We start from the raw sequence: 19,351 nt of genomic DNA on the forward strand, positions 1-19,351 counted from the left end.
AGTGGCCATCCACTTTTGTGGGGCGTGGTCCTTAACCAGGGTGAATTCCTGCCGCAGGAGGTAGTACTGTAGCTTTTCCAATGCCCACTTGATGGCCAGGGCCTCCTTCTCCATGGTGGAATAGTTGCGTTCATTGGGGAAGAGTTTCCGGCTTATGTAGGTCACTTGATGCCCAGTGCCCAGATGGCACTTTCATGGGTTGGCGGTGAGGCCAACCTTCCTCAGCTCCCCCAGGACCTCCCATAGGTGTTGCAGGTGGACGTCCCAGCTGGCACTATGGATGATAATATCATCGATGTAGGCAGCGGTGTAGGCCTGGTGTGGACGCAGGAGACAGTCCATTATGTGCTGGAAGGTGGTGGGGGCACCATGTACACCGAAAGGGAGTACGGTGTACTGATATAGTCCCCCGGGGGTAGCGAACGCAGTCTTCTCCCGGGCGGATTTGGTGAGGGGGACCTGCCAATATCCCTTGGTGAGGTCGAGGGTGGTGAGGTAGCGAGCGGGGCCGAGACGTTCTATTAGTTTGTCGACCCTTCAGTCTCCTGAAGTCATTACAGAACCTAAACGACCCATCTGATTCGGGACCAGGACGACTGGGCTGGACCAGGACGACTGGGCTGGACCAGGCGCTGTGAGACTCCTCGATCATCCGGAGCTGGAGCATCTTGGCGACCTCCGCCCGTATGGCTACCCAACGGGCCTCTGGAACCTGGTACAGTGGAACGTGGTTGACCACCTCATACGGCCCCTGCCACTTGGCAAGGATTTTGCATTCTGTTGTTGGAATGAGGACCAGGACCAACTCATCCGGCCGTAAGAGGTGCAGCTGTGTAGATCCGAGCCTGGGCCTGCATTGCCTTGTGAAGGTGATCCCGGACTATGGGCCAGACCTGAGATCTATTTTGTACTTGTTCCACGTGGTCCACCAGGGTACGATGGGGGGAAGTTGACTCTCCCAAGCATCTTTAGTTAGGTCAAGGAGTCCCCTTGGCCTCCGTCCATATAGCAGTTCAAAGGGGGAGAACCCTGTGGAGGCCTAGGGTACCTCGCGGACCACAAAGAGGACATGGGGAAGGAGCTGGTCCCAGTTCTTCCTGTCCATCTCCATGGTCTTTTTCAGCATCTTCTTAAGGGTTTGTTGAACCTTTCAACGAGCCCGTCCGTCTGGGAGTGATACACCGAGGTCCTCAGCTGCTTCACCTGTAGGAGACTAAGAAGCTCCTTTAACATCTGTGACATAAAATACGAACTCTGGTTTGTTAAAATCTCCCACGCTATCCCCATCCGACTAAAAAGCAGCATTAGCTCCTGGGCTACTGCCCTAGCAGTGGTGGCGCGGAGGGGCAGGGCTTCAGGGTAGCCGGTAGCATAGTCCACCATGACCAAGATATACCGATGGCCCCGGCTGGTCTTAGGAAGAGGCCACACAATGTCTAGTGCCAGTCGGTCGAAGGGTACCTCTATAATGGGTATCAGGATCAATGGACTTCGGGTCGAGGGTCTGGGGCAGTGCACTGGCACTCCGGACACGCCTGACAGTACTCTGTGACATCCGTTTTTATCCCGGGCCAGTAGAACCGGTCTAGGATCATATCCCTTGTTTTGTCCATGCCTAGGTGGGCCCCTAAGACGTGTGTGTGTGCCATGAAGAGGACTTAACTGACATACGGGCGAGGTACTAACAGCTGTTCTGTCACTACTCCCCCCCTCTCTACTACCCGATACAGTAGGCCTGTCCTGGTGCAGAAATGCGGGTGAGGTAGGATACTCACCAACTACCTGGCCTGGCCGTCATGGGAGAGGACGTGACTCCAGGCGTGTTTCAGGGTGTCGTCCTGCAGTTGGGCGATGGCAGACTGTCCAGGCCAGTCCGACCCCCTCCCGGTTGGGGGAAAGTCAGAGCTCTGTAAGTGGGGAGCTCTCCGTCTCCCTGAGAACGGCGGACTGTTCCGACACTGTCATGGTGTCTGGGGTCCCCAATAGGTCCGGGCGGCGAGCCCCACCGGTCAGGCGGGCTGGTGTGCCTGGTGGTGTGGGGCCATCTCTCCTGGTGCCGTCTCCCTCTCTGGATGTCTCTGCTGGGGAGGAGTGGGGCGCCCATGCTCCATAGGCGTGTCAGATGGGTGGGCCGTGTTGCCTCGGCTGGGGTCGGGGCTGTCTGGGTCCTGGCTCAGCGTTCCATAGCTGGTGGAAGATGGGACAGTCTCTCCCGATAAGTAGGGGCACTTGGAGGTTGGGCACGATCCCGGCCCTTACTGTGAAGGCCCCTCAGGGGGTCCGCACAACCACATGGCACGTGGCATAAGTGTGGGTGTTCCCATGCAGGCAGGCGACCTCAATGGGCTCCCCGTGTCTTCCGTCGGCTAGGTCAGGGCGCAGGAGGGTGACGATACTTCCCGTCAATGAGGGCGAGTGTCTTGGTCGCCAACCCGAGCTAGGAGGTTCAGGGCTCCAGCCTCCGCGCCCAACAGCTGGTAAGGAGGCATGGTCCCGGTCGTCCGGCGAAGGCTGAGGGCATAGAAACGTCCCTGTTCTCCGGGCACTGGCAAGCGAGGTGGCCTGTCTGCGACCTGGGCAACCTGCCAGGTGGGCGACCTGCCAGTTCTCCAACTGGCGAATCAGCTCATCCACAGTGTTTGTGATCTGGTGGTTGGTGGAGAGGGTTCTCGGGGTGTCTGGGGGAAGGTGGTGGATGGTGTTGTCGAGCAGCACCCGATCCAGGATGCTAGAGCCGTCATCACGGGCGAGCCACCTTCTAATGAGCCGACGGTGCTGGGCGATCTGGGACCTCACGGCGCCCCTGGGGTCGAACCGCCAGTCGTGGAACCACTGGGCCCGGGCGGCAAGGGTATGTCCGTAGTAAGCGAGGACAGCTTCAGTATTGGGTACTGACTTGCCTGATCCGGTGTCAAATCCTGACTCGCCTGCTGGGTGGGTCCAGTAAGGAAGGGTGCCAAAATGTGGGCCCACTGGTCCTCCGGCTAGCTCTCTCTCCGAGCCATCCTCTCGAATACTTCCAGGTATGCCTCCACATCGTCCTCCAGTCTTACTTTGGTGAGGCGCCGAGATCGGAGAAGCAGGCGCTGTGTGCATTTCGAGACGTATGACTGCCTGCCGGAGGAGGGCTCATTCCTCGGCAGCGTCTCTCAGGGCGGCGGCTGCGGCTGTGGCTCCGTCGGGGTTCTGCATTCAGGGGTTGGGTGTTCCACCCAAAAAAATCTATATGTGGTAACCCCTGTACTGCCCCGCCTCCCCACAATCAGCACACGTCTCTGATGCGTTAAGCCAAAAAAAGGTGTGTTTATTAATTACAAACAGTGTTGGGAACGTTACTTTAAAAAAGTAGTAGTATTAGTTATAGTTACTCACTACTACTTTAGTAACAGAATTACTTTATAATAAAAGTAACTAGTTTCCAGGGAAAGTAACTATTTGCGTTACTGTAAAAAAAAAAAGTTTCTATATGGCAATGAATTTGAAGTAGTGCTTATATCTTCACCTTGAAAATGCCAACTTTTCATCGCATTGCTCCGGACTCGCCATCACTCGCCAACACAAACTCTTACATAGATACAGATACGCATCCACCCCCCCACTACCCCCATCCCACGCCTTCGCCGCTTTGTTCCCCCCCAGTCTGGCAATGGTCTGTGTCCAGCGCCGGACAACGGCTGCTACAGGGGCAGGGCTGCTTGCCTGGGTTATCCCGCCCCCCCCCCTGTTGCAGGTCTTGTGTTTTCATCTTGTAAGTGTACTGACTATGTGCTTATGTTGCTGAGGTGTTTTTTTCCTGTCCCCACACTGTACTCCCCATAGGAGCATAGTCTGGGGGTTGTCTTATTTTTTTGCCTCCCCTCTCCTCATGTTGTGTTATGCTGTATTTTCCTAAATGAAATTTCTCCCCCGGGGGATTAATAAAGTATACATCTACATCTACATCTACATCTATCTCTGCTGCTTCTTCGAATCTGTTTGGTGTGTGTGTGTGGTGCACGTGGCCTGACTTGTGTGTAAAAACACTGGAAAAAAAACAAACTCAGATTGGCTACCATGAAACATGACTCTGCCTTAGCCAATCATAATCGCTTATCTCGTTGTTAACCCACCTCTCCTCACTAGCAGTTTGTGTATGGAGCCAGGGGTGTGTTCGGATTACGCAGTTTATTCAATCAATTCATAGTAACGCACCGCATTTAACATTCAGTAACGATAACGGTGTTGTAACTACGGAAACAGTAATTAGTTTGATTACCCCATTATTGAAAAAATAACGGCGTTACCTAACGCCGTTCTTTTAAACTACGTTATTCCAAACACTTATTACAAATCATAGAAGGGTGGGTATCTCCCACCACGAAAAACGGAAAATCTGTCAGGGCTCCATGAGCCTCGGCGGATTGTCCGGTCCTCTCTCATACTCTGTACTGGTCACTGGGCACAGCGGACCTCCCGGGTGGTACGTCTGTCTCGGGTGGTACATCTTTCTCGGGTATTGGTTCATCTGGGGAGGGAATCTCAGTCCACTCCGATCTCCTGCACTGGAAACATACGTCCTCCTGTCAGACAGAGTATCAGTTCTCCTTTTATGCTCCTCAGCTGCGTCTGTTCGCATTCCTCCTTTCCAGGTGTTTTCCATTGCACAGTGGTGCCCGCGCTAATGCGGGCACCACTCTCTGCCGCCCTTCCCTCATTGAAATGAATGGAGGCGGCGAGTTGCCGTGACGTGGTGTGAAAGCAGCTTGACACACACACACACGCTACCACTCACTCGCTGATGCCACTCACACACACACTGCCGTTCTCGCACACACACATACGCTACTTGTAACACTATGCCTTGTTATTGCGAATCAGACGTTCATCTACTTGAAAGTTAGGCTATTAAACATGTTGCATTCTATATCCTATCCTCCAACTAAATGTTACATTAAGTAAATTGTTATATAAGTAAATGTTGTTTAAATAAAATGCTTTTTAAATTTAACCGTGGGTACCGTGGGTAAGAAATCATGATACAAACCGAATCGTGAGTTGGTGTATCGTTACAGCCCTAGTGTTTACCTGTGTGTGTGTGTGTGTGTGTGTGTATCTGTGAGTGTGTGTTGACCTGTGTGTGTGTGTGTTCACCTGTGTGTGTGTGTGTGTGTGTGTGTGTGTATACCTGTGAGTGTGTGTTGACCTATGTGTGTCCCCCAGGTGGTGGTGAACGCCCTGATCGGGGCCATCCCCTCCATCATGAACGTGTTGCTGGTCTGCCTCATCTTCTGGCTCATATTCAGCATCATGGGTGTCAACCTCTTCGCTGGCAAGTACGGCCGCTGTGTGAACCGCACGGGCTATGTGTACAACGCCTCCTTCGTCAACAACAAGACTGAGTGCCTGGCCCTCAACGATACTCACTTCTACTGGAGCAAGGTCAAGGTCAACTTCGACAACGTGGGCGCGGGCTACCTGGCGCTGCTACAAGTGGTGAGCTAGACTTTAGTGTAGTTTGCCTATCCATTCTCAGTCCTTTCTTTGTCCTCCCCTCAACCCTCTCTTCTTGTATTGTTCTCCTGTTGTTTCTACTGATCTCTACCCTCCTTTCCTCTCCCCCTTCTCTCCTCTCCTCTTCTCTTCTCTCCCCTCCTCTCCTCTCCTTTCCTCTCCTCTTAGCTCCCCTTCTCTCCTCCTCTACTCTCCTCCCCTCCCGTCCCCTCCCCTCTCCTTCCCTTCCCCTCCTCCTTTTCTTACAAAGATGTGTAACATAATGAATCATGACTTGAACATCTAGTATGGTTCACCAATTGGGTTTTCCAATTGAACAGGTGGGAGTTTGACATCTAAAAATAACTTCAGATCCTTCTTACACCTCCATGTCTGCTGCCTCTCTCATTGTCTCTCAATTTCTTCTGCCTCTCTCTGCTACCATCTCTCTACCCAAATTTGTTGTATTTTTCTATTTCCTTTTCCTTTTTTCCCTACTTAATTGTAACCTTTTAAAATAATTTTGCCCACGCTTGCCCATTATTCTCTCTACCTCTCTCTCTCTCTCTCTCCCTCACCAGTCGACTACCTCTCTCTGTCAGTCTTCTAGATATATAAAGTAAAGCAGCCAATCCACATGACTTCACTGGAACAATGTCGACTGGCATCAGTCATCCGCATAATGACGGAAATTATGCGCCTCACTCACAGTTCAACTGCCTCCATGGGAGTCAAGAATTTATCTACTTTTTCTCCTTCCTCCTCTCTCTCTCTTTTCTCTCTCATCTCTCTCTGTCTCATAATATTTCTCCTCCAACAGTCTTTTCTTCACTCCATCTTTCTCCCCCTCTCTCTCTATCGGCTTCCTGTTCATTCGCTGTCGTACTTGCCCTCCTACGCTGCCACTTTCGTCTACTACCTTCTCTCGAAGCGGTTCCCCCTCTCTCTTTCCTTTGCCTTTCTCTCCTTCAATCTCCAACTCTTTCTTTTTTCTTTATTTTTGACGTGAGCTGTACTTTCTTTCCGCCCCCCCATAATACCCCATCTACCCTCTCTCTCTCTCTTTCTTTATGTCTCTTCGTCTTTCTAGCTGTCTATCACTCTGTAGCACTCTCTTTCTCTCTCTGCTATCTATGTCCCTCTCTAACTCTCTCTCTCCCTCTCTCTCACTCTCTCCCTCACTCCTTCTCTTTCTATAGCTCTCACTCTCCTTCCCTCCCACTGTGGAGTCCCTTTGAGTCTCCAATCAATCAGTGTCTGAGAGCTTTATATTTTTAGAACTGCTCGAGTGTGTGTGTTTGTGTGTCAGAGTGTATGTGCCCGTACCTGCATGTTTGTTGGTGTGTGTGTGTGTGTGTGTGTGTTTGCAGGTGTGTGTGTGTGTGTGTGTGTGTGTGTGTGTGTGTGTGTTTGTGGGCGAACATGTGTGAATTGCAGGTTGTGTGTGTGTGTGTGTGTGTTTGTGTGTGTTCCCTGTTTGTTTCCGGGCATATTGACATCTCTCCTCACTGTTTCTTCATGTGTTTATTTTCATAGTTATTTAATTCCTTACTTTTTCATTTGTCGTATTTATGCTTTAATAATAATAAACAAATTATATTACAGTTTATTATATTATATTATTGTTCCCTATATTTGGAGGAGTGATATTGAGCGGTTATTTCATACACACACTTTTACCCTTTTTCTTTTGTCCCTGCAAAAACACAGAGAGAGAAGGGAGAGAGGAGCTTTAATCAGTCTTAACGGGGGACTCATAACAGGGGCTGCCAGCTCACTTAATGCCAGCTGATGAGTAATATGGAAATGGGTGTGGGGAGAGGGCTAGAGAGAATGACTGAAAGAGAGGGGGAGATACTGAGAGAGAGTGAGAGAGAGAGATGGAGAGTGGTTTAAGACAGTAAGACTCAGTAAGTGCTTTCACTTGATTTTTGGCCTCTAAAGATCTTAAGCGTTTTCGTCGGAGGGATGTCGCCTAGCAACAAGTCACTCAACACCTCGCCGGCGCCTCTGTGTGTGTTTGCTTGGTTGGCCTGGCAATGGTTGGGGGGGGGGCAACCCTGCCATTAGCATCTGGAAATAACTCTGCACTGCAGAAAATGACCCTGTAGGTGACTGGTCTCTCAGCTAGGGACTGAACCGCTGGTGAGGGAATTCAACCCCTTAGTCCTGGTAATAATTTGGTACACTGCCCTGCCCCTTGAGCAACCGCAGATGAGAATCAAAAATCAAACCCTGTCTGATAAAGTGGATGACAGCCTTCTCCAGAAAGAACAATTAAACTTGGTTAAAGTGTAAAGTGACTACTTTACAACCTTGTTGATGACCCACATTTAGAAAAACATGTACTTTTAATTTAGCCTTGGGTGAAATCGAAGCGTAGTGTCTGTGTGCTTCCACCTTTAATGAATGCATGCCATGCGCACTCCCACGGCCGGGACACAATTCTTATAGGGGGTAACTACATTCACCGTCTTCCTCTATCTTCTGCACCACCTTTTTTAAAAAATCGCTGTTTCTCATTTTCCGATGGCCACAACAACACGACTATCGTCTCCTTCTACTTCCAGCTCACGGCGCCAGGAAAAGATCTCGAGCACGCGCAGAACGCATAATCCAATCCCACTCCGTACATGCACTACATTAACTCGACTATGAAGCAAATTATCTAGGGGTCTTAATTCGACTATGAGAAACCCAATTCGATTTGATTTTAGCTCGACTAAGGTGTATACATGCATCTTAATAATCCAATCATAGTTGGACTAACCCAATAATTCGACTTTCTTGAGTGTCAAGTAAACGCACTGATTGGCTTTTGGCACTGAATATTTGAAGCATAAAATAGTTCAAAAGCATCTAACAGAACAAATTGATAAGAGCCTATATGATTACATTTGTGTCGCTAACCCTAAAAAATCTGCCCTATGAGGGGTCCCCGGCCCCATATCGTTTGAGAACCCCTGCTATAATCACACCATCTCCCTGCCTTCACTCCCTTCTCCATCGTCCTCAAGGACATGGGCAACACAGGGAGTGTGTGGGTCAGAGAGCGACAGAACATATCGGTGACCACGCTAGCTTACCTAAAGAATTGCAGGACAAACTACTTAGGTGCCAATGACTCTTAAAAAACTGCATGGCCTTATCTTGTTGAAGCCTATAACATCAGAGCAGGGTGCTGAGCCTTTCTAACGTGGCCAAGAAACCACGTCTACAGCCAAACCTACAAGGACCTTTCTGCTACCATTGAAACTCGGGCGTCCATGGTATTCATCCATTGGAAAGCAGCGAACAAAGCATTTTCTCCTATTGATAGCCTCCATTGATAACCACCATTGATAACCACCATTGATAACCTCAATTGATATCCTCCATTGATAGCCTCAATTGTTAACCTCCATTGATAGCCTCCATTGGTAGCCTCCATTGTTAACCTGCATTGATAGCCTCCATTGATAACCTCCATTGATAGCTTCTATTGATAACCTCCATTGATTACTGCTGATCGGGGCCTTAGTCGGTTTCATCCATGGCTGTGGATCTATGAAGATGAAGGTCCGTGATGCGGTTAGTTTGATGACACTGGTTCTGTGGTTTGTGTATTCAAGGCTACGTTTAAAGGCTGGATGGAGATCATGTATGCAGCTGTGGATTCGCGCTCGGTGAGTTTGCACATGACAAAGATTCAATGTAAGACAAACACATACTTATCTTACCTGACACAAACGTGCATGTGCGTGGGTCCCAGGTGGAGGAACAGCCCATCAAGGAGGTCAACCTCTACATGTACCTCTACTTTGTCATCTTCATCATCTTCGGCTCCTTCTTCACCCTCAACCTCTTCATCGGCGTCATCATCGACAACTTCAACCAGCAGAAGCGAAAGATAAGTATCACTGATGTAGCGGAGAGGAGTGCAGTACATTTCAATCAATCATAATAACCAGACAAACTTTTTTGTTCTGATAGTAGTAAATAATTATATCATTGGTTTAAGAATTGAGATAGGATAAGATAAGATAAGAGGATCTTTTACCAATCCTTTCACAAGTACGTTAACATATCTGGATCAACAATAGCTTGAAGTGCAGTTGTCGTTTCCTTCCTTTAGCTCCAGTTAGTTTATTACTGTCGCCATTGTGGATTAACTGATTCACATCAGCGGCAGCCATCCTGGTTGTTGTGCCAAGATGCCTCCTCCCAGTCAGCGTATGAATTTTGCCCATGTTAGATAAATATTTGTGATTTGCCAGAGCAAATTAAACCTAAGAAGGCCAATGTTTGTGGTTCCCAGGCCATTGCTTTATGAGTCCCAAGAGGAACAGGAAGTCTATTTAAAACATGTGTCATCCCATATCCTGCTGCGTTAAAGTCAGGTATAGGTCTATACATACGTGGTTTATTTTGGAGAAATGGGTTGTATTTGTTTCACACAATGTACCAAACCAAATATATGTGGTGATGTTGGAAAGCAAGGAGCTGTGTTGGCTTGGATGGCCAGGGTAAGTTATAGTGTCTTTGTGTTTACTTAGGGGGACAGGACATCTTCATGACGGAGGAACAGAAGAAGTACTACAATGCTATGAAGAAGCTCGGCTCCAAGAAGCCCCAGAAGCCCATCCCCAGACCTCTGGTTAGCATCCACACACCACAAGAGCCTCTGGTGAACTACAGACCTATCTCACAGATTGGCTATAATCTGACAGAGAAGCTATCATCTCACAGAGGAGCTATCATCTCACAGAGGAGCTATCTAAGCTATCTCATGGAGGAGCCTTACACTGTCCAAGTCCCTGGCCTCACTGTCATACAGCTCACTGTATAATAGAGCTTGCATCCATAATCCCAGATCAGCGCAATCATGTATTACACTCATCTTACAAACATATTTTTAGAAAAATAAATCACAATATATTTTAACTTACTCAACATTATTCCTTCCTTCCTCTCCCTCCCTCCATCCCATCAACCTCCCTCCCATACTCTCCCTCCCTCCCATTCTCTGCCTCTCTCTCCCTCCCCCCTCCAATCCTCTGCCTCCCTCCCATCCTCTGCCTCCCTCCCTCCATCCCATATTCCTCCTCCCTCCCTCTGTCTCTACCTCCCTCCCTCCTTCCCTCCCTCTCCTATCCCGCCATCCGTTCCCCCTCCCTTCCCTTCCTTCCATCCGACCATCCTTTCCTTCCTCTCCTCCAGAACCCAGTGCAGGGCTTCTTCTTCGACCTGGCGGGGAAGCAGGCGTTTGACATCCTGATCATGGTGCTGATCCTGCTCAACATGATCACCATGATGGTGGAGACAGACGAGCAGGCGCCGCACATGGAGGCCATCCTGAACAACGTCAACCTGGCTTTCATTGTGCTCTTCTCTGCCGAGTGCCTGGTCAAGATCATGGCACTGCGCTGCTACTTCTTCACCGTGGGCTGGAACATCTTCGACTTTGTGGTGGTCATCCTCTCCATCGTGGGTGAGTCAGGATGGGGTGGGACCTCGTGGTGGTGGTCATCCTCTCCATCGTGGGTGAGTCGGGGCAGGGTGGGAGCTCGCTGTCCGAACACTGGGATCTTCATGGGAGTTCAATGAATGAAGCAGAATTAAGACTCTGTGTTTGTATGTGAGTGGGTGTTTGTATGTGTGTGTGGTTGTATGTGTGTGTGTGTTTGTAAGTGAGTGTGTGTGTGTGTGTGTGTGTGTGTGTGCTTGTGTAGGTATGTGTGTGTTTGTGTGAGTGTTTGTATGTGTGTGAGTGTTTGTGTGTGTGTGTGTTTGTGTGTGTGTGTGTGTGTGTGTGTATGCCGGGGGGAGGTGAAGGTAACACGAGCAATCAGAGCTGCCAGAGGAGACAAATCAAACATGAGTGAACTGTAACATCAGTGTGTGTGTGTGTGTTTGTGTGTGTGTGTGTGGGCTAGAGAGAGATAGAAAGAGAGAGAGAGAGAGAGAGAGAGAGAGAGACAGAGACAGAGACAGAGAGACAGAGAGAGGGAGAAATAAAGAGAGAGAAAATGACAATTTGGGCCCTATTTTAACGATCTGTAACGCAAGTATGAAACACAAAGCGCAAGTAGCTTTGTGGGCGGATCTCTACTGCTATTTTGACGGTGAATAAATTACTCTTGCGCCCGACGCCCATCCCCCTTTAAGAGCCAACGCATTTGACTTGACAAGTTGATATTTTGACAGTGTGTTTGCAGTCTCCGCTGAGACAGATGCATGACCACATGAATTTCAAACTGCAAATGGCTTAGTTTATGGCCAAATAATAGACCTAATTCACAAATGGAATAGCGTTTTCTTCTCCAACTTCAGAAACGTCATGTAAATTTCAGCAAAGAGAACACATATGATATGCGGATGCGGTCCGGCCACAACTGTGGGTCTATTTAATGATATGCGGCAATACATTAACAAACATTGTTTGTTACCAGTATTGTATACATTATCGTTATCGACTTGTGTTCATAACATGCGTGTGCCCCCCCCGTTAATATACATCGCCGTGGACTTTATTATGCGTTACGTGTTTAGTTTGCATGTGTTTAAACAGATGGGTGCGCACACACACACGCGCCAAGCATCACCCGCATTCATTCATTATTTTAAACACTCACTCGCGGTAAAACTATGTTTTCTCACGATCAAATACTCATCAATCCTAAAAGTTATGGGCTTGTACACGATGTCTGTGTCAATAAAATATGTGTTTGCTGTACGGTGTTTGCAGATGCATTGATTTAAAAGTACAACTTCTTACCGCTGTATCAGCTGTTCTTTCCCAAATCATTTAACCAACCATTTACCCTAAAATGAGATTTTGTTTTGGAAGCCTGGGATATACTTTGCTCGAGTTTATTATTATTATTATTATATTATTATTATTATTATTATTATTATTATTATTATTATTATTATTATTATTATTATTTTAACGCCTGGCATAGCCTACTACAATGTTCATTCATGCAGCCCCTATGGAAAAAGAATCACAACCCACAATCCAAAATGCTATTTCTATGCAGTTTCACACATATGAACAATCTTTGACATATTTAAATTAGGCTGATCGTTTGTGCTGTGTATAGCCTACGTGTGTGTAAGCTTATGTTGCAGTTCCGACCTGCCATGGCATGTCAAAATAGCAACACCAACCGTGCTATCCACTAGTGCATTTAGGCCAGATATTTTTCGGTCAGTGCAGTGGCGCAATTTTTAGATCAGTAAAATAGCACCAAGTATCATTTGCGCTGGAACACGCCTCTGCTTTTCGCCGGCACGCCTCTCCAGGTGCAAGTGTAGTGGCACGAGTTTGCTGCGGTGGAAAATCAGCTTTGCGCCGGGTGCAAAATAGCAACAATACATGCGTCGGTGTAGAAAGTAAATTGCGCTGGGTGCAAGATAGGGCCCTTTATGTGTTAAACCAGCCATCTGAAACAGAGAGAGGAGGAGGAAACAGGATGGACACAGAGGGGAAGACACTGATACGTTATGTGTGAAGGTTAGATGATGAGTGATGGATGATTGCTGGATGGATGCTTGTTTGTGAAGATGACATTACCAAGGAAATTAATTGTAGGTTCAAACTGGAAATATGACAGCCCAGCCTTGATATGAATAAATACATCATGACAATAGTGAAATGCCTGTCTTTCCCTTTCTCGCTCTCTCTCTCTATGTCTCTCTATGTCACTCTCTCTTTCTCTCTCTCCGTCTACTCCAGGCATCGTGTTAGCGGACATCATCGAGAAGTACTTTGTGTCGCCGACGCTGTTCCGAGTGATCCGATTGGCCCGCATTGGCCGCGTGCTGCGGCTAATCCGGGGCGCCAAGGGCATCCGCACGCTGCTGTTCGCCCTGATGATGTCCCTGCCAGCCCTCTTCAACATTGGCCTCCTCCTCTTCCTCGTCATGTTCATCTACGCCATCTTCGGCATGGCCAACTTCGCCTACGTCAAGAAGCAGGCGGGCATCGACGACATGTTCAATTTCGAGACATTCGGGAACAGCATGATCTGCCTGTTCCAGATCACCACCTCGGCAGGCTGGGACAACCTGCTCAGCCCCATCCTCAACAACTCCCCCGAGGAGTGCAACGCCCAGCTGCCCCACACCGGCACCAACGCCAGGGGCAACTGCGGAAACCCCTCGGTGGGCATCACCTTCTTCGTCACCTACATCATCATCTCCTTCCTCATCGTGGTCAACATGTACATCGCCATCATCCTGGAGAACTTCAGCGTGGCCACGGAGGAGAGCACGGAGCCGCTGAGCGAGGACGACTTCGAGATGTTCTACGAGGTGTGGGAAAAGTTCGACCCGGAGGCTACGCAATTCATCGAGTACGCCAAGCTGTCGGACTTCGCCGACACGCTGTCGGAGCCGCTGCGAATCGGCAAGCCCAACAAGATCAAGCTGATCAGCATGGACCTACCCATGGTGAGCGGGGACAAGATCCACTGCCTGGATATCCTGTTTGCCTTCACCAAGCGCGTGCTGGGCGAGTCTGGCGAGATGGACGCGCTCAAGCAGCAGATGGAGGAGAAGTTCATGATGGCCAACCCGTCAAAGATCTCGTACGAGCCCATCACCACCACGCTGCGCCGCAAGCAGGAGGACGTGTCGGCATCCGTCATCCAGCGCTGCTACCGCCGCCACCTGGTGCGGAGGCAGATGAAGGCGGCGTCCTTCCTGTACCGCCAACTCACCACGCCGCTCCACGCCTCGGGCGTTGCCAGAGAGGAGGCGGTGGAGAAGGAGGGGCTGATCGCCGCTATGATGCGGGAGAACTACGGCTCCGGTGGGGCGGCCATGGAGCGCTCCCAGACTGTCTCCACCATCTCCTCGCCGCCGTCCTACGACAGTGTGACGCGGGCCACCTCACAGCTCATTCACGGGCTCACCCCCAAGACAGAAGTGCCCGGCGCATCACACAGCAACCTCAGTGAGCCATCACCACCAGAGAGCACCGCGGACCCCAAGCCTGGGGTGTAGCCGCCACTTAGCTGGGGATCAGAGGCAACACCTCAGACCCCCAGCATGGGGTGTAGCCGCCACTCAGCTGGGCATCAGAGGCACAAAACGACTCAACTAAACTGCAAAACAAAGGGCGATGGATCTCCCTGTTTGGAGTGAAATGTGTATATTCATTTGATGAATTAACCATAGCTCACTGTATAAGAGTGAGGAGGAAGCAAAACCAGGAGGGCTATGAGAAGGACCAACGTATAAGGAGCAATTAAAAGAGCAAACAATGAGGATTTTAACTTATCATCAAACTTTCTTTTCATCCAATTTGAGGTCCTAAAGTCCTCCCTGGCGGTTGTTCTCAGGAGATTCACATTGAGGTGCAAGAGCGTTGAAACAAATAGAGTGAACACTGGGATTCCTGTGAACTTCCTGCATTGTCATGACGACGGGAGCCTACACGGTTCGAAAAGTCCCAGATATTTTGACCTCAGGCGCAAAAGAGAGGTTCTACAGGGTCAAAACACTCAACTGATCTATCTATCATTCATTAGACGGGGAGGGCCCACATCCACCCAATAGTGATCAATATTTATGAAGCATCTTGGCTTTAATAGACGGAGTGGGAACACTTGGACCACTTTCTGACCAGGCATTGAGAGACTAATGGGAAAACAACAGAAAAGGGATTTCATAGTCAAAAGTATAACTTTATTGATGTTAAAAGTCCTTTAATAGTGTTGCGATTATTACAATTTTTTATATTTTTTAAAGTAAGTTGAGTTAAAAATCTAAACGATGAAATGATGCTGGTAGACTGGGCTGGCGTCTCCCTTAACAACCAGGTTGTCGCGTCAGAGGGGCAGAGAAACACTTCACCATCTAGGATCGCTTATCCTGTCCATCTGATTTTTATTGCAGATTTTTGCACTTTTGTTTAGTGTACCTGGGCTGTCACCCACAAACAGAAATACACAAGACGTTTAGAGCCTGATACCTAAGACTACATTGCAAAGATTTTGTTTAGTTGTGTTCTTTTTTGGGAGGTATTTTACTTGAGAAAGCGCCACAACTGACGTCAGTAACACAAAACTAAACACATCCAGGAATCTCCTGATGGTTTATCTACTCTACATCTTCATACCTCACGGTTGCCCATTCAAGTAGTGGATGATTTGTCATCAAGTCACTATTTTAAACGATGTCAACACTCCTGGTATACTGTATTCAACCTATGAATTCTGTTCTAACAGCTGTTTGCCCTTGTGTATAAAGAGGGGCTCATCCACAGGGGATAGGTGGACCCCACGCCCAAAAGCCATGCACAAAAAGGAACAGAGGGGAGGTGTACTCCAGATTCTACGCCGCTAGAAAGGACGAGGGAAGTAGACTTCTTGTCATGAGAAGTCACTAAAAATGGGCCAGCATCCAACCGTGCATTTCACACAATAAAAAACACTTTGATGTGGAATGTGGTGCTATGATATAATTTTTTTAATACAGAATAATGTCAAATAGAGCTGTTCTTCAGGTTAGTTAGATTAACCTGAAGAACAGCCTCATCCTGCCCTTGTTACTTGTGGCTATAAGTGAGAGAACTTCAGAAGGCTGTTGCTCTGCATTAATACAGTATACAGTATGTATACTGAACTCGCATGGCATATGGATCTGAAATCTAAAAATCATCCACTGTCATGAAATCTGAACTGATGGGATTTCTCTGACCATGCATCACTTATTTGGCAGGAATGAGACTGGAACAGACTCATTCAGGGCTGATTTCTGGTTGTTCCATCTCGTTTGGCAGAATCAGGACTTTTCTCTGAAGTGTTTGTTTCTCTTCTTTCTGAGTTGGATCAATAGTCCACATTTAGAAAAACCATCACATCTGAAAATGTCAGTAAAGCTAGAAAATAATCGAAGGAATAATGGTTTCAAGTGTCAGTGTGCTGAAGCAGATAAGTCCGGAAATGCTAATGTGTGCACTTCAGTGCTACAACAATGAATGCATGTTTTTAATACATTTGGCAGAAATACACTTTTAAATACACTTTTTAAACGGACGTGGCACCATGATTATTCAAACCTGGACAATTAATGTCAGGTGTTTTTTTTACAAACACAATACAGTACTTGCCAGGGAAGGAAACAGACATGGAACAGAAGATGGTTGATATCAGCTGTATTGTGATGATACAATGGTCTGTTTCAAGTGCCGTTACGGACGGTTGTGACCGTCAGCCCTTTTATTCTGGCTGACAAATCCAGACCTGTATCAGTCCTGAACGCTCCTGGGCTGTTCACACATTTAGTGTATATTTATGAACAATGAAGACATTAGGAGAGCAGGTTGGATTTTAAAGAACATCCATTTATCCACAATAAAGTTATTGTGGGACCAGCAATGGATGTTCTTTAAAATCCAACCTGCTCTCCCAATGTCTTTCTGAATTGTCCTATGTTCCCACTCTGGAAGGAAATAACTTATTTTCTTACCATAGCTTCCCCAGAAATGTATTAATTATTCTTATTTGAAGGAGTTGCTGATGGATTGTTTTATTGATTGAATGGGTTGTTGTTGTGTTAGTTTTTGTGTGTCATGATGTTCTACATCAGAGCGAAAGCGGTGGCACCTTATCTATTTTGCACAGAGAAACAAAAAAACGAAACAGCGTCTAGCAATAATGGTTTACTGATACTGATTTGATACCGCCTTATTTTAATGTGTTCCAGTGTATTCATCTGTGTATTAATGTCGGGCAAGTCATTGATAGCCTGCCTAGTTAAGACATTGGCACTGTGTTCAAGTTCAGTGCAGACATTGTAATTGGAGTCCTGAAAACCTGGGCAACGCTTTACAGACCAATATTTCTGTCATAATGGTTTATCCCCCAATGATGGAATCAAATCTGTCAACACTCACCTGTCCTGACAGTCGTTTCTTCCATTGGTTGGTACATACCTGTCCTCAGAATGGTATCTCCCCATTGGTTAATACACATGTTGTTAGACTGGAATAAGAAAATGTTAAAGTATAGTGATATCCTTTTATTAAGAAGCAGTGTCAAAGTGTGCATATTATAGAGCCTTTGTTTAGTCTGCTTGAAACTCAAATAGTTCAAACGATAAACTCAATTAAGTGAGACAACTTCTCTCTATAAATATATTTATATATCTGTCTGTGTCTGGATTTCAATGTCTCTCACCCTCCCTCTTTCTCTCTTCCTCTATCTTTTGATGATCGGCCAAGGGGAAGTTGCTAATGCTTTACTAGACGATATATAAAACAAAGCAGAAGAAGAACAATTTTACAGGCAGCGCCAGGACCCTATTCTGCTCTTTCTATGAGATTCTAAGTGGACCGACACCCACTTAGCGGGTCGACTCCAGAGACATGGCAGAAGTGGGCTCCACAAGCAGATTTCAGGGTTGCAGTTGTGTATTGAAGGGCTGTTTTCAGTAGCAATAGACCGAGAGTGTGCCTGCTACACATGCCATGCCCCCTCCCTCAACACCCCAGAATGCCTTTCCGTTACTTCAAGGGGTTACTGCTACTGCTTTCTTTGTTTGGATTTGCTGATTGACCCGTGGATAGATTCCATCAGTTTATGGATATTCATGCTTTTTATATGGACTCACCCCTCGTCACCCCAAGCACCCCCCCCACACACACACACACAGACACACACACACACACAAAGGCAGAGGCATAAACAGACCTACATATTCTACTCAGAGAGCTTAGCGACTGCAAAGTGACATTATAGCTTGCTAACAGCTCCATGGTGTACGTTTAGCACAATGGGATGTAGCCATCAACAACCCACGGGCCAAGGGAGGCACCCACGGGGGTGAATGGTGAGAGGGATCAGGAGTCTGAAGACCTCCACGATGTCTCCTCCAAGGTTCCTTTCTGCTGCTGATCCACGTCTCCAAACGGACACGCAAACCATCCTGTACTAAGAAGATGAAAAGTTGCTTTGCCATTTCAAGACAAACGGACACACAACCATCTTTGTAATATTAGGATGAACACGCAAAGAGAACAAAATGTGGTTTCATGTTCATTATTAATATTATTATTAATGTTACTATTACTTGTGTGGTAAATGCAATACATCAGCTAAGTGAACCGGCATCAAATACTGCTGTATCTTATTTATGAAAATGAAAACGATGACTATATATATTTCCTTTGTGGTGTGGATGTGGTTTCACCGCTCCCTGTTTACACACGGCTGTGAAATGGCCTGACACTCATCACAAACGGCCTCTTGTCTGGGCAGAGGTTTATACCAATTACGTCTCTCTGTTACTTCATGATTGCTAACAACAACGTCAGTGTCCTGGAAATCATCGCTAGGTGTGATAACGTTAAAGTGCTCTTCTGCTCTGCCCTTTGTCTTCTCTCAATTCTGTCATCAACCATGATCAGTGGTTTGGTTAAAGACATTAAACTAATACCATTAGGATAATTATTTATTATTACTTTAACTGTATTATTTTATTATTATACAGACAACATCATATAACCATGAGTATGACCCTATATTCACCAGGATATTCCATATCTAATGTGAGTTGTAGAGGGTTTTTCATCGGCTCATGTCCCGCCCACCCACACAACACACACACACACTCACTTTCCTCTTAGTAATCAAAATTGTCAGCTGAATAAAAAAACAAAAAGAATAAACTTTTTTACAAGTCACAGGGAAATGTTCAGGTTTACAGCGATAAAAGCTACGTTGATATAAATAACATTTTTAAAAAGGTTTAAAAAAAGGAAGCAGATAGACCGTTCCACAGCCGTTGTGTCAACAGAGGGCGGAGCAACTGGGTCAAGTAGGGTGCTGTACACCACAAAGCTAGAGACAGAAAACAGGGGATGACTGGGTGAAGGGGGCTGTACACCACC

At 47.2% G+C, this 19,351-nt stretch overlaps 1 pseudogene across 1 annotated transcript in view; it reads left to right on the top strand.

Annotated features, from left to right (window-relative positions):
• Positions 1 to 14,532, top strand: part of LOC311366855 (sodium channel protein type 5 subunit alpha-like) — a 139,672-nt pseudogene extending 125,140 nt beyond the window's left edge. Inside the window, exons 26-31 of the transcript in view lie at positions 5,200 to 5,472; positions 9,081 to 9,134; positions 9,221 to 9,362; positions 10,005 to 10,105; positions 10,669 to 10,939; positions 13,190 to 14,532. The product of the transcript in view is annotated as a sodium channel protein type 5 subunit alpha-like (transcript). The remainder of the gene's footprint in view (positions 1 to 5,199; positions 5,473 to 9,080; positions 9,135 to 9,220; positions 9,363 to 10,004; positions 10,106 to 10,668; positions 10,940 to 13,189) is intronic.
• The last annotated feature ends 4,819 nt before the right edge of the window (positions 14,533 to 19,351 follow it).

This window comes from Micromesistius poutassou (assembly GCF_964030765.1).
Source record: "Micromesistius poutassou genome assembly, chromosome: 21".
Classification (NCBI taxonomy): Eukaryota; Metazoa; Chordata; class Actinopteri; order Gadiformes; family Gadidae; genus Micromesistius; species Micromesistius poutassou.